Source organism: Lissotriton vulgaris, chromosome 8 (genome assembly GCF_964263255.1).
Source record: "Lissotriton vulgaris chromosome 8, aLisVul1.2, whole genome shotgun sequence".
NCBI lineage: Eukaryota > Metazoa > Chordata > Amphibia > Caudata > Salamandridae > Lissotriton > Lissotriton vulgaris.
The window spans coordinates 901,676,450-901,692,444 of NC_141696.1; positions in this window are offsets into that span (position 1 = coordinate 901,676,450).

The following is a 15,995-nucleotide window of genomic DNA, read 5'->3' on the forward strand; positions in this document are numbered from 1 at the left end:
ACTTTTTAACAAATGTCCTTATCCACAAATCACAAAGGTGTTTTGTGAGTTGCTAAAAATTGTTGAATTAGCAGTCTCACTTGTAGCATTGTGCATCAGATCCCATTTCTACGGAATTTCAACTGTTTATACAATTTGCTAGTTATTATTGCATAGAACTAAGACAGTCACCATTGTTCCCATGGCTTTAATCAACTATTTTCTACCAAAACTTGTCCTTAAGTAAGAATGCCATCACTTGTTCACAACCATTAAATTCCGAATTGCTTGTTTCAATTAAGTGGGCTTTCAAAACAATTTAGGTGAGATCTATCCGGATGCGAGTTTTAATGGAGAAGCAAGTGATTTCCTAATAAGCTCCAAATGCACAAAACTTCGACTATGGGCATTTACACACAACTGAAATTGAATGTTAACGGCAAATTCTCTGGCCGGGGGACTGCAATTTCCACTCCATTTCAAAATGTGTGTGCTCAATGTGTATGCAAGGGTGCATTTATTACACCACGAAAAACACACAGTATAGAAGATCATACTTTTGTTTTCCTTTTTATATCATACCAACTGCATTTACTTTTTTGTTTTACTTATTTCTGTTTTCCACCTTAAAAACATTTGTGAATCAGACCCTTAGAAACCTACGAGCTACTATATTGAGCCACACAGATATTAAAATTTATAAATGTACATATACCACCCGAACACACTTCTTGTCCATGCATTCCTCCTTTACCCCTGTAACTCAGTGTGAGTTGTGTGCTTAATGCTTCTTCCAATGCTGGAATTTCTTGGTTATCATTGACTGTATTCTGTGTAAGGATGCCTTCCAAAGAGCTGGCCTTGACAGGTTCGATACTATATTAACCTCTTTCCTTTCATAAAAAATGCTTGTTGTTGCGTTTCTTTCTGTTACTTACACCTACGATTCCATCGGAATGTACATTCTTAAAGTGATAAAATGTGGAAGAATTTTAATATGATGTTCTTGAGTACGTTTGGTTTATACGCCTGAATAAATGCATAAACTGGAAATCAAAAATGACCTTTATCGACTCTGCCATGTGCCAGCATTTTCAAGTTGATTCTTCATCTTTCAACGCTTGTAGAATATTTCAAATGTTAAATGGCACATATATCTTGAAAAACTGAATAGATATACAGAACTTGTCTGCACTTAGGATCTCACCCCACACTTCCTGAATGGAGCATAGGCATGTGAAATAGTAAGCTGTGAAGCACGTGTTATGTTATGTTATGTTATGGAGCTTTTATATAGCGTGCAGCTACTCACAGGGAGTGTCCCGACGCTTTCCACCCTCAACTCATAATGAAATAACACAACACAGCTAAAAACAAGCAACAAAAACGGAACAGAAACGGCAATGAGCAATAAAAACACACTAAGAGTTAAAAAGCCAGGTCTTCAGGCCCCTCCTGAACTGGAGTAAATTAACAGTACTCCGCAGAAAGAATGGAAGCTGATTCCAAAGCTGGGGAGCTCTGCAGCCAAAAGACCGCCCTCCCGCACGAGCCTTCCTCACCCGTGGAACCACTGCTCTGCAAAGAGCTTCCGAACGGAGGGAACGAGCCGGACGATAAAAAGTCAGTCTCCTCTGCAGGTATCCCGCTCCTGAACCATGCAGAGCCTTGTGCATCAGGGTCAGGGATTTGAACTGGATCCTCTTCCTGATGGGGAGCCAATGGAGCGACTGGAGCAACCCAGACGCTCAAGCTCGTCTCCCTAGACCAAAAATCGCCCGGGCAGCAGAGTTCTGCACCACCTGCAGGCGCTGGACCAGATAATCGGGAAGGCCAAGAAAAAGAGCATTGGCATAATCTAGCCTCGAACCGACTAGAGCCTGCACTGTAATCCTCCTGTGCTCCTCAGATAACAAAGGCAGAAATTTGCGGAGCATTTTCAATAGTCCGTAGCAGGTGCCGGCCAGGCCAAGGATGTGAGTACGGAGCGACAGCTGATTGTCGAGCTTGACGCCCAGGTTTTTGGCCACCACTGAGGACTGTACAGGAGGACTCATGTCGGACGGCCACCAAAGCTGCCACTCCGGATCGGCGACGCAACCAAAAAAAAGAATCTCAGACTTTCCCGAGTTGGCCCTCAGACCGTTCCGCTGGAACCAGTCGAAGGCCAGCGCAAGGCAGTCCCGGATTCTCTCTCCCACAAACTCATGGTCTTTCCCGCATGTGAAGAGGAGTTGCGTGTCATCGGCATAGGAGACGATCTGGGCCCCATACGCCTCCACCAAGGCCGCCAGAGGGGACATAAAGATGTTAAATAATGTGGGGCTCAACACAGAACCCTGTGGAACCCCAACTCCCAATGGCGGCATCTCGGCGGAGCTCTGGGAGACCCAGACCGTCTGGCGGCGGCCTTCCAGGAAAGAAGTAAACCACCTCAGCACCGTCCCCCTCAGGCCGATGTCATAGAGCCTGGTTAGAAGCGTCTTGTGGGGGACGGTGTCGAAAGCCGCCGAGAGATCTAACATGACCAGCATGGCCCTGCCGCCGGCATCGAGAGTCCCCCTGATGATCTCGGTCACCTCAATCAGAGCAGTTTCCGTACTAAAATTAGGTCGGAAGCCCGATTGAGATGGATGGAGCAGATTATTGGCTTCCAAAAAACTAGAGAGAGCGCCGTGAGCATGTTTTTCCGTAAGCTTCGCTAGTGCAGGTAACAACAAGATAGGCCTGTAGTTTGCTAGGACTTCGGTGTCAAGGCCCGGTTTTTTTAGGAGGGGGATCACCATCGCTCTTTTCCAAGAACTAGGGACCCGCCCCTCCCTCAGGGAGGCATTGAGGATAGGGTTGACTAAGGGGTTCACCACTGCCGCCATCCCGGCCAAAAATTTGGCGGGGCAGGGATCAAGTGGCGAGCCAGATTTGAGGTTGGCCAACAACATAAGAGAGGCCTCGCTGGAAACAGTGGGGAAGTCGGACAGCACTGCCACCGAAGTATGCGGCAGTCCAGAGGCCAGCTTCACACCACTCCCTCCATCCGGTTCCTCCACGAAGGTGGCCTGAATGGCCTTGATCTTATTTGTGAAGAAACCAGCGAGATCGCAGGCCCAAGCGTCTGCCGAAGCTGGAGGGGGCGGACGGGAGCTGGGGATCGTAAACTCCTTCACAATAGTAAAGATCTCCTTGCAGGAGTTCGCAGATGCCTCTATCCTCCTAGCCAGATAAACCCTCTTGGCACCGAGAATATCCCGATGGTAGGCCTTCAACACCGCCTTATAGGCAAGTTTAGTCTCCCCATCGTACGCAAGGCGCCAGGCCCTCTCAGCCACCTTGCACTGCCTACGAGCCACACGGAGCGCCTCCGTAAACCACGGGGCAGAATGCCGGGCCACCGTGGACCGAGGGACAACCATCGGAGCGAGATCTTCCAACCGATCGGTCAGCCAACACTGCAAGGTCTCTATATCACTATCCAGGTCACCCGAGAGAGGACAGGGGTGTTTCAGCAGTGCCTGCTCGAGCAAGTCAGGAGTTACTCTGTGAAGCGCTCTCGAGGCCGGTTTAAGCACGGTAGGCGCTCTGTGATCCGAGCGCGCGCATTCCAGCACCACGAAGCTGATCAACCAGTGGTCGGTCCAGAGCATCTGCAGGGTAGCAACCTCCACGAGAGGAACAGATGAAAACACCTGATCCAGGGTGTGCCCCTTCTCATGTGTTGGCCCTGATACGTAGGGAATGAGACCAAGCGGAGAAGTGACATCCATCAATTTGGCCGCATCAGGGTCATCGGCCACGTCCAGATGGAAATTGAAGTCGCCAGCCACTAAGCAGTGCTGAGTGGATAACGCCAACTCAGACACAACTGTCTGAAGATCCTCAACGAAAGAGCCCACAGGACCTGGAGGTCTATAGATCAACAGCCCCTTCAGGGCCTGACCCGGGGACAGTCTGATCAAGAAGGCAAGCGACTCGGCATTCCCTATAGGGTTCGAGGGAAGCACTGAACAGGAGACGCACTTCTTCACCACCACGGCAACTCCCCCTCCCCTCCCCTTCGCTCTGTCCTGCCGGAAGATGTTATATTCCGGTGGGATGGAGGAGAAGACATCCGGGTGGGAAGCCTCTCCGAGCCAGGTTTCCGTCAGAAGCAGGCACAGAGTGTGCTCCTCTACTGGCTGTTAATCCCATACAATCTGCACAATCATATTCTTTGGTTTCATGTGCAGAAACTACCAGAAATAGAAACCTCTGTATCTGTAAGACCTCTGTACCACTTTAGTTACCTCCAAATAAAGAAAGGAATTTTAAAAGATATATCCTAATCATGTTCAGTGTTACTATTTTAGCTAGTCCAACACTTACATGTTCCCTAAACAGAGAGAACCAGATAAGGGCTCCATGTTTCACACTACTTAACAATTTAATGGGCCCATTCGTGGAAGAGAAGGTTCAAAAACATCAGGATTTCACCTTTTCTTGTAGAGAAGTACACTCTAATGTCCTATTACTTACCGGTAAACTTCATTACTCCTGGTCCCGTTGACCTCGTCCCATTCCTTAAAATATGGAGATAACCATCTCCACAACAGAAAAAAGAAAAGGAGCATGCTGGGATACCCTACCTGCTCCCTCCCACTGGGAGTACAAAGCGGTACCATCCCAGCATGCAGCCTGAAAACACCAAGCCAACAACCGGAAGGCCGGCCACAAGGGATGGAGGGAGGGAAGTAAGGAATGGGACGAGGTCAACCGGACCAGGAGTAATGAAGATTACCGGTAAGTAATAGGATATTACCCCCAGGTCCCTCCTGACCTCGTCCCATTCCTTAAAATATGGAGAATACCAAAGCACAGAACCCGGCCTACCGGAACCCCACCAACAACAAGGGCACCAGACCAAAAAACAGCACCCCACAGGCCCGAACCAAGATCCCAAAGGCCAGAAGGGGACCGCCACGGAAATAAGAACCACCAACCCGGCAAGCCAGAAGGGAGGCAGAGAAGCAGAGCCAAGCCCCCAAGGGAGAAAGAAGAGGGGCCAAAACCAAGGCCCCCCACCTCCCACGACCAAAGGAAGCCCAGGGAGCCCACAGAGAACCGAGCCCGGAAAGGGCAACCCACCAAGGGCGAAGTCCCTAGACCCAGGCCGCCAAACAACCAGGGACCAACAGGCACACCCAGCCCAAAAATCAGGGGCAGAAAGAACAGCCCGCACAGAGCGGGCGAGCCGAAGGACCAAGAAGAAACAAAGCAGAGGGACGACCCCAACACAGCAAGGGAAGCCCCCAGCAGAACCGAAAAGAGGGCAGCAACAGGGAACCAGGCCACAGGGGAGGACCGACCAAAGGCCAACACCCGCACAGACACCGAAGAGCAGCAGCACCCAAAAGGCCCACAAGCCGGGAGAAGAACCCGGCGCCCCAGAAAGACAAAGAAAGACAACAAAGGGCCACATGGAACCAGGGAAACCAAAAAACCCCAGAACCGAAAAGGAGGAACCGAGCCCCATGAGGAAGAAAAGGGAGACACCAGGGAACCACCGTAGGCGAAACCCCAAAGGCAGAAGGCCAACAACAAGGCTCCCAGCCCAACCCCAAGAAACCAGCCGCAGAACAGGCAGGCCAGCCAGCCAGGAGGCACACAACACCGCACCACCAGAACCCAGAAGGAGAGGCCCAAAAGGAACCAAGAACCAGGAAGGGGCACAGGAAAGGCACAACAGCCAACCACAGCCAGACCTCCCCGAGAAAAGAGAACCACAGGGAGGAAGGCCAGAGTCCACACAACGGACCCAGCGCCCCAGCCAACCAAAGGGAGTGGACCCAGAATGGAGCGAAGACCAACAGAGCCCAGGAGAGGGAGCAGCCAGGAAAGGACCCCAACAGGGACCCAAACCAAAGCCCCAGATACGAAGCAAAGCCAACCGCAACCCAAGGCAGAGCGAGAGGGGCGGCAAGCAGAAACCCGGCCACACACCAGGAGAGGCAGACACCCAAACCCCACAAGCAGGGAAAAGGCACGGCCAACAGGGCAGCCAAAGAACAAAAGGCAACCCAAAGCAAAAGCCCAGGAAGACCAACAAAACCCAGCCCCCACCGGAGGGAAACAGGGCGGCAGGCGAGAGGAATCCCGAGCCAACACCACAAACAAGGCCAGCAGCGGGAACAGAGACCAGGGCTGGAAACGAAACAGGAAGACCCATGAAGCCAAGCAGCACAGGCCACCTGAGCCCAGCAGGAGAAAGGGAAGCCCAGCAGCCCCACTCCAAGGAATCCCACGACGGTCCATGGGAGCCTCCCAAAGCCCAGCAGAGGAGGAACCACAGGACAAACGAAGCAGGAAAGCGCCCGGCACGCACCCCAGTGGCACCCACCAGCACGGAGGAAGGGCACAACAAACCCACACCCCCCCCCCGGAAACCAGGGGGAGACACCACCAGAAGGTAGACACCCCGAGCACGGGGCAGGCAAAAGCACCCGAAGGGAGCAAGAAGCACCCAACAGCGAAAACTCAGGCAGGCAGGCAGGCAGGGAGGCAGGGCAGGCCAACAGAAAGGCCGGCACCCAGACAGGCACCCACCCTGCCCGAACCAAGAGAAGGGCAGGAACGAAGGGGAGCAAGGAGGACGCAGAGAGGCCACACACCCGGAAGACCGACACCCAAAACCCACCAGTAGGGAAAGGGCACAGTACAGCCAGGACCGGCAGACAGGGCGAGGCACAGGAACCAGGTACCCGAAGAAAAAACGCCCACCCAAGGCAGAGCCAATGACCCAGCCACCACCGGAGGCAGCAGAGGCCAGCGAACCAAAGTCCCAAAGCACAATCCACCAACCAGAACAACAAGAGGGGAGAAGGAAACCACAACAGGAAACCAAACCCCACCAGGCAGGAGGCGAGAAGCAAAGCCCAGAACAACCGGACCGAGCAGGAGCACAAACAACCCCACCCGGACCCAACAGCCCAACAAGGACAAGGCGCCCCCAGGACAGAGGAAGGACCCAACAGCCCCCCCCCCCAACAAGGCAGCAAGGGGAGGACACAGGAACCCGTCGAAAGCCAGAAGGCCAGAGCACGGCCCAGGCAAAGCACCCGAAAGGAAGCAAGAAGCGACCATCAGCGGACACCGCAGGAACCCGACAGGCACGCACCAGGACCCAACCCACAGGAACGCCAGGAACCAAAGGGCAGAAGGCCGCAGAAGCGAGCCACGGCCCAGCAGGAAGACACCCCACCAGGGACGGCCAGGCAGCAGGGCAAAAGCCCAAGCCACAGGGCAACACAGCCGCAGAACACAGCACAAGCGGCAAACCACCCCCTCCAAGCGACAAGCACCAGAGGGAGAGGCCAGATGGAAAAAGCAAAGAAAGCCAGCAAGAATCCCGGAATCAGAAAGCACAGGGAGCCGCAGCAGCAGCAAGGGCAGGACACGAGCCCGACAAGGCCCAACCGAAACCTCCAAAACAGCACGCAGGCCAGGGGAACAGGAAGAAGAAGCCGAATCCAAGACGCAAGGGCAAGCCAACCAAAGGTGCAAGCCCAAGGCACACAGGAGAAAACAGACACGTCCCCGGAACACAAAGAACACAGGGGACCCGGGCGCAGGAAGCGCAGACAAGTGCAACAGGAAGGCACACGACCACCGTGAAGGGAATCCCGAACAACAGACGTGCAAGCAACCCAACACAATGGAACTCACAAACGACCTCCACAAGGCCAAAGAAGGCAGAAAGGCCAAGCGGACCAGCCGGAAACAGAACCCAAGACCACAAGGTCAAACACAGGGCCCCTGAGCGGACGCAGCAGAACAACGATCCACCATACACGCGGAGCAGGAGCCCCCACAACAGGAGAAAGACTCCAGAACCCCTCCAAAGTCACTCCAAGGAGGCAGGAAGAACGAACCACCAGCCCAGCAGCCCACCGTCCCACCCAACAGAACATAACCAGCCGAGGAGGCACGGGGAAGGCAAAGCAAGGCTGCAAGCACTCAACAGCAACCCCAGCAGCAGAAGAGCCAAGGCAGCCCAGGAGACCAAGCGACATGCAGGCCCGAGCGGAAGAGACAGAGGCAATAGCACACACCCCACTCAACCGGCAGGTAGACGCCCACAGGACAAAACCCCACCAGCAGCAGTAACAAGACTCAACATGGGTAAGAGCAAAGCACACGTACACCCAGAGAACCCATGGCGCTGATAAACAGAAGCATATTGTGACCCAACACAAAGGGACCAGACTAACAACCTCAGAGGGATGAAAGGCAGAGGGGACCCTCCGGGAAGTGAATCCGCGGACAACAGCAGGCCAAGAGACAGAACTACGTCCAGCAAGGCCAACCCACCCATACACAGCCTCAACCGCAACAAAGTACACAAGGACAGTGAACAGGAAAGAAACATGGAAGTACGAAACACAGTACTCAACAGGAGGGCAGGAAGAGGGCCACAACAGCACCCCCCGTACCCCCAACAGACTGTCCAGGCGCCCACCAGAACCCAGCGCCGGGCAGAGAAGTCCGTCCTGCCCAGGTCACAGCAAGATCCACAGAGGCCACAGGCAGGGAGCCAAGGACCAGGCCAGGAGGAAACCTGCAAAAGAAAGACAGCAGGAAAACGCGGGCAATAACAAAACCCATAAAGAGGGACCGCTATGCGGTACTCACCAGGAGGGCAGGAGGAGCGCTCCAACAGCTCACCGCCCTCCAAGACACTGCCCAGGCGCCCTCCAGGACAACAGCGCCAAACACAGCAGACCACACCTCCGTTGGCCCCACAGCCAGCGGAGATCGCAAACCAGGATCAAGGCACAACTCCACCCCAATCCTGAGAGTCAGCCAGCCAGAAGCCACAATCCATGGCAAACACCTGGAGACGCCCGGGGAGTGACGGGAGTAGGAGAACAGCAAGCACTTCCAGGCACTTGAACTCCCCAGTAAGTTCAGGACCCCAGCTGCGTATAAATCCACATGCCAGAGAAAGAGGGGCCGTGAGATACAGAACCAAACACGCCCGCACAGCGCCCGAGCAGGCTCGAACAGGCGAGACTCACAAGAGTAGCACACAGGCCTGAAACACACACCCGGGAGACCAAGAGGGGCCGACCACCCAACATAGGGAGGCACAAGTTTTGTGGGACCCGAGGCAGAAGCACCAGATGCAGGAATGAAGGCACCAAGACACGAACCAGGTCTGCCAGCAGCGAAGATCCATGCACCAATCCGACCTGCAACGGTTCCACACAGCAGGATAGCACACACCATGGAGGCACGAGATCCGAGGAGCAAAGCCCGGCAGAGCCCCCTGGACCGGCCGACATCTACAGCAGCGCGGCTTCCACCACCAGCCAAGCCGCAGGGAGACGCGCCCTCAACATGGAAGTGGACCGGGAGAACCAGCGCCCCAGCCGCAACGGGCCGGGCGGAATCCAACGCGGCTCCCGACAAGCCCGGCAGGCCAGGAGAACGCGGAGCAGAACGTCGAGAAGCCCAGCAGCACGACGTGACACAGAGGAGGACTTCAGGGACGGAGAGGACAGCCCAGCAGCCCGACGAGACGACCCTGAAGTCACCGCAGGTAAGAGAAAGCAAAAACTCCAATCCAATCTGTCGGAAGACAGAAAAAAGAACAGGCTGCATGCTGGGATGGTACCGCTTATGTACTCCCAGTGGGAGGGAGCAGGTAGGGTATCCCAGCATGCTCCTTTTCTTTTTTCTATTGTGGAGATGGTTATCTCCATAATTTAAGGAATGGGACGAGGTCAGGATTTCACCTTTTCTTGTAGAGAAGCACACTCTAATGCAGTGGTGCTGGAACAGTCTTAGGGGTGGGGTGCTGCAATTAATGTTACATAGCTTTTTCTTTATTTATTTATAAAGTTGTAAATAGCACGGATCAGACCCGATGAGAGTATCAGAGCACTTGACATAAGTCACATAAAAAAGAAGTTGAGCGCTAGTCACATATAAATGAGTATCTAGGATGAGATTGTGTATGTTGTACATTCTCGTTGAAGGTCAGGATTGTGTCATTCTCATTTAGAGATCATCATGTATCTTGGAAGATGAGCAGCTTCTGGTTGGTATCAACTTGCCTCAGGGCTGGGATCAGGAGAGAGTTTTATTATTTAGAAGTAGTTTAACTTATTTTTTGAAGGAGGTGGTGGAGGGGTTCATTCTTATTGCTTGGGGTAGGGAGTTCCATATCCACGGTGCTAGGCCAGAGAAGGTGCGTGTTTAGATTTTCTTTTTCCTAAATAATATTATTTTGTAAACATTTTTTATTGACAGTGCAAATGCAAATTAGACAATTCACAATATTTAACCTTTATATACGGCATATTTAAACAAGCAAAAGGAAAAAGAAAGGATCAAAAAAAGCAAACAAACAAAAGTCAACACAGCTGTAAAAAGTAAACACTATTGCATTGTATATTTTCAAGACATTTTTTTTAAGCCCTCCCCCACCCCTTGACTACCCTTCCCACCCCCGGAGAGTTGGTCATTCTCTTACGACTCCCCACATTAGTTTTTATAAGTTTCCCCAAAAATGTATTAATTATTTATTCTTTCTTCGCAAGCCATTTAATCATGGGTGCCCAGATTTCTAGTCCTATGTGCCGAGAGCGGGTTTCCCTCCTTGAATGAATAGCTTTCTCTAAATTATAACTAGAGGTTAGCCGAGTGAGCCATACCTGAAAACCAGGTGGTTTTGGGTCCAGCCAAGCAGAGGCCAGGCAGAGTCGATATACTGCAATGCCGATAAACACTAACCTTTCCCCCGGAGTTCCCTACAGGTCAACGTCTACCCCAAGACCAATAAGTGTAGGAGAGAGGGAGCAAGTAATCCCCAATTCTACATTGTAGAATCTGGAAATTTCATTTTTTAGGCTATCCAAAGCTTTGCATGTAGCAAAAATATGGCTAAGGTCAATCTGATTTAGATCACAGCGCGGGCAGGTTGTTCCTTTCCCCGTACCCCACTTGGCAAACTTTTTCGGGGTATATTATAAAGCAAAACATGTTTTATAATATTGTGCATGTAGCCTTGCAAGGACTACAGTGTTCTGGGCTAAATTAATTGAGTGAAAAAATAGTTCTTCAGTAACACCAATTTCTATTTTCCATTTTTTTGCTCGATCATCCAAATCGTCTACCATCAAAGAATTAAACAAATTATATACAAAATCGATAGATAAATCTCTATTTTTCCTGTATTTATACATAATGTCAATGTTTAAAAACCCGTTCGGTCCTCCCACTTTTTTCGACATAAAGTCTCTGATTTATAAAAATTTAAAGAAATCTCTATTCTCCAACCCAAATTGCTCTCGTAAATTTTTAAACGTTATCAGCTCATTTACGGAAAAAAGATTGCCAAGTTTACTCATGCCTGCCTCACTCCATCTTTCTGTGATTGGGCCCTTAAAATTCTCCGGCAGCATAGGGTTGTTACATAGTGGTGTATAATTCAGGCGCCCAAGCCTGATCAGCTTTAACATACATTTCATAACCTTGTACCCGCTTTTCAAGACTTTTAAGCGTACTTTCTTGTAGTGATTGTCGTTCATATGCCTCCATACCCAGCCCCATGCCTCTGTACCCATTATAAGCTCAATTATCTCCTCGGTCCTACCTGCGCTTGGTTTTTCTTGAATCAGAGTTAAATTATACAATATGGTAGCGGCCCAGTAATATAATTTGAAGTTTGGCAGGGCCAACCCTCCCCTATCTTTATCAAATTCTAGTAGAGTCTCCCGCAGTAGGTACAAGAATTTTGGGAAAAACAACATTTTGATGCAGTTGCATCTCTCAATTATGGATATGTGTAGATTATGTAGTCTAGCCATTTCTAATCTACTTTTGACAATTAATGGTTCAGTATTATTTTCCACTATACAATCAGTGTTTGCGGTAATTTCTATGCCCAAGTAAGTTGCTTTTTCCACCACTCGTGCATCATTAAACTTGGCATGTGCGTTACAGATAATTTGAGTTTTACTTTGATTTAAAGAATACCCAGATAGTCTCCCAAATTTTAACGCCTCTATTTCAATTTCCTCAATATCTATTGCTGGTTCATGGGTTACGAGAGTGACATCATCAGCGTATGCCAAGGCTTTCATTTCCCAGCTTAATGATAGGGTTATGCTCTATCTTTCGCAGAAAAGAATCAATATATATTGCAAATAATAATGGCAAACTTAGGCAGCCCTCTCTAGTACCTCTGGTTATATCAAAGCTGTCGGTTAAGCCTCCGTTCACGATTATCTTAGCATTTTGAATGCTTGCAGATAACCGTCTCCTATCCCGACCCTTGACAGAACCTCCCAGAGAAAAGCCCAGGAGATTCTGTCAAAGGCCTTCTCCACATCCAATATAATCAATGCTATTGGTTCTTTTGTGACATTCTTTGCATCAAGAATAGAAATGGCGAGGAGGAGCTACGACGGCAAGCAAGATGGCCGCTTGATCTCCCAGCTCCGCTGACCTCCGTCCGTCGCTCAATGATCCTGTCATCTATCCCGATTTCCCGCCCCATATCCGTGTGCGTGAACTACTCGGCAGTCTGATGGAGCAATCCCGAGAATTCTCCGACATTGCGAAGTGGAGTAACGTTGTGTTATGATTTGAGGCCTAACCCAGCCTGGAAGCCGGGGTCTCGAGTGCTGATCTAGCCGGGCCCGAGTTGAACAACAACGGATTGATGAGGGCGGCAGGGTAGCTGCTGATCGGCTGCCTGGCACTGTACCGGAGGTGGGGGGACGAGCGACGCCCGAGGCAGTGTGGTGGGGGTCCCGACCCGGAGGACTGGTGTTCGTATTGCTGGTTCTGTGGAGTTGGAGACTTGGCGCGCTCCAGCGCTTGTTGACGATCTGTCCCTCATGGTCCATTCCCGCTCCGACTAATCTTACCCCGGGGAAGGCACCTCTCCGTGGGGATAACGATGCCAGATGCCATACGAAAACTGGCGGAGCGGGCCGAGTGCGGCCCGACATTGCGGTCAGTGCTGGCTTTGGGTGACTATGGAGGCCCAGGCCTGTAACCTGATGTCGGCAATGGATCGAATTGGTGGATTGAGACCGGACCCTGCCTTGCTGCCCGAGGCCCGGTGGCCAGTTCACTTCTCAACAACTACCTCAGCGGCGCATTTGGACCCGGTGCTTGGAGCTGTGCCTGCCCCCACAGAAGTGGAACGACCCGAACGTGCGGAGAGCGGTGTTTCCACTATTTTCTATTTTTCTATTTAGGGGGTTTTATAGAGCGCTTGGTGACGCACAGCGGCGTGTCCCCGCGCTAAGGAGCTAATACCTGCTGGAACTTACAAGTGCGGAAAGAACTACTGTGTAAATAAAGCAGTCTTCAGCTTGGCTCTAAAGATTGGTTCTGAAGGTTCTGATCGCAGGGCCATAGGTAGTTTGTTCCATCTTGATGCTGCGAGGAACCTAAAAGATCTTCCACCCATCCGGGCTCTGGACACCTTAGGAATCGCCAGAAGTCCTGAGCCGGAAGATCTCAAGGATCGAGACGGCTCATAGGGTGTCAGCAATCCTTTCAAAGGGAGCGGAGATCTCCCGTTGATGATCCGGTGGCACGTGCACAGGGCTTTGAATACCACCCTGCTTCGGATCGGGAGCCAGTGCAGAGACCGGAGGGCCGCTGTGGATCCTACTCTTCTGGGTAGTCTAAGCACTAGTCTGGCAGCGGCATTCTGGAGAACCTGTAGACGGCTCAGATTCTTCTCCAGAGTTCCTAAGTAGAGAAGATTGCCGTAATCCATCTTTGACGTGACTAGTGCATGTACCAGGGTTTGGCGGGCTTTGATAGGTAAGAATTTTAATACCTTCCTGAGACTTTTGAGGGTCCCGAAGCATGATCCAACCACCTGATTGATCTGGGGGCCAAAGGTAAGGTCAGAGTCAAACCAGATACCCAAGTTCTTTGCTTTCTGGCAAGGGGTGGGTGCTGGACCTAAACACGGCGGCCACCACGCCGACGTCCACGCCGATCGGTCTCCCCCCACCACCAGCACCTCGGTCTTGCCTCCGTTGAGCTTGAGGCAGTTGGCGGACATCCAGGCCGCTAGGTCTTGCATGCAAGCTCTGAAGATGTCCGCCGAGGGGCCGGGCACACGTGACAGGGAGATGACCAACTGCGTGTCGTCGGCATATGACACCATTCGAAGGCCGTAACTCTCTACTAAGGTAGCGATCGGGGCAACATAAAGATTAAAAAGGGTTGGGCTCAGGGATGAGCCCTGCGGCACCCCTTGATCCAAAGAGATGCGCTCAGAGTACTGGTCACCTTGCCTTACTTGGAAGCCTCGGCCTGCAAGAAATGAATAAATCCATTTCAGTGCTGCCCCTCTTACCCCACCTTTGCTCAGACACTGTAGCAAGATGGAATGTGCTACAGTGTCGAACGCCGCACTGAGGTCCAGGAGGATTAAGGCCATGGTTTGTTCCTCGTCAGCACCTTGCCTAAGGGTTTCGGTGGCCCTAAGAAGGGCAGACTCCGTAGAGTGACGAGGCCGAAACCCGAATTGCGAAGGATGAAGGAGGTTGTTTTCTTCCACAAATTTCATTAGCTGCTTATTTACCACCTTCTCCGCTACCTTGGAGAAATAAGGCAGCAAGGAGATGGGACGAAGGTTATCTAACTTCTCAAAGCTAATGTTGGGCTTCTTACATAGGGGGAGCACCACGGCCTGTTTCCAGTCCTCTGGTATGGAGCTGGATAAGAAGGAGATATCTAACAGGTGTCTGATATAGGGTTCTAGTGTTTCCAGACTGTCTCCCAACCTTTTAGGGGAGGCGGGATCCCGAGGGGAGCCAGATTTAACAGATCTGCAGATTTTAATTAAATCCACCTGTGAAGGAGTGGTGAAATTAAGTAGCAGATTTTGGCCGGCTTCATCACTCAATAAGTCTGCTGGCATTTCCGCTGCAGGAGGTATGTGGGGAAAAGCAGAGTAAATTTTAGACACTTTGTCCCCAAAGTAGTTTGCAATGCGGTTGCATGCTGCTACTGAGTGATCTTCCTCTAAGGTAGAGGTTATTGGGGTGGCCAGAGTTTTATATATGCTGAACAGTTCCCTAGCCGAGTTCTCTGCCTCGTGGATTCTGTCAGCATAATATGTGGCCTTCTCTATCCGGATCTTGTTGTGATAGGTGCGTCTCTTTGCAAGATAGGCCTCTTTCATCCGGTCGTCGTATGCCACTCTCCACTGCCTTTCTGCACGTTTACAGTCCCTTTTGGCGCAACGCAGCGCCTCGCCAAACCAGGGAGCCGTTCTTTGTCTCTGAACCCCTTTGGTAGGTCGTCCCAACGGGGCTGTGCAGTCCAGAGCAGCAGTAATACGGTCATTGAGCAACCTATTCGCTGTATTCACATCATTGCCTCCTGGGGGACCTTTCGCGGTGAGGGCCGTATTAAACTTTTGCAGGGAGAATCTTGCCCACCTGCGCCGAGGATAGTTGAGAGGGGTGGGGGCGTTAGCTTTATATTTAGGCAGGAAGATGGCAAATGGGACCAAGAAATGGTCTGTCCAAGGCAGGGGCACTGGGGGAGCAACTGAGACATCCTCCCAGTTAGCAAATATTGGGTCAAGCAAGTGCCCACGATTGTGTGTAGGAAGCAGCCCCTTTAGTTCCAGCTGTAGGGTGTGAAGTTCATCCCGGAACTCCACCGCTCCTTTATCTAAGGAGTCATCCAGATGTCTGTTTAAGTCTCCTAACAACAGAAACTTGTCCCTCCTGATCGCTGATTCAGTAACACACTCTAAAAGGTTGCCTTTGAATCTGGACATAGGTCCTGGAGAACGATAAACTAGCAGACCCTTGATCGTCGTGCTCCCATCAATGTTTATGCTGAAAACACCTGCCTCGCATCCTGCCAAATTGACTCGTTCGAGTTTGCAGGCCCATTGCTGTTTAAAGGCATTCGCAATTCCCCCTCCTCTGCCTACAGGTCTGTCCAGTTCAAGTCTCCGCTGTCAAATATCTAATTGATCTGAAAATGTG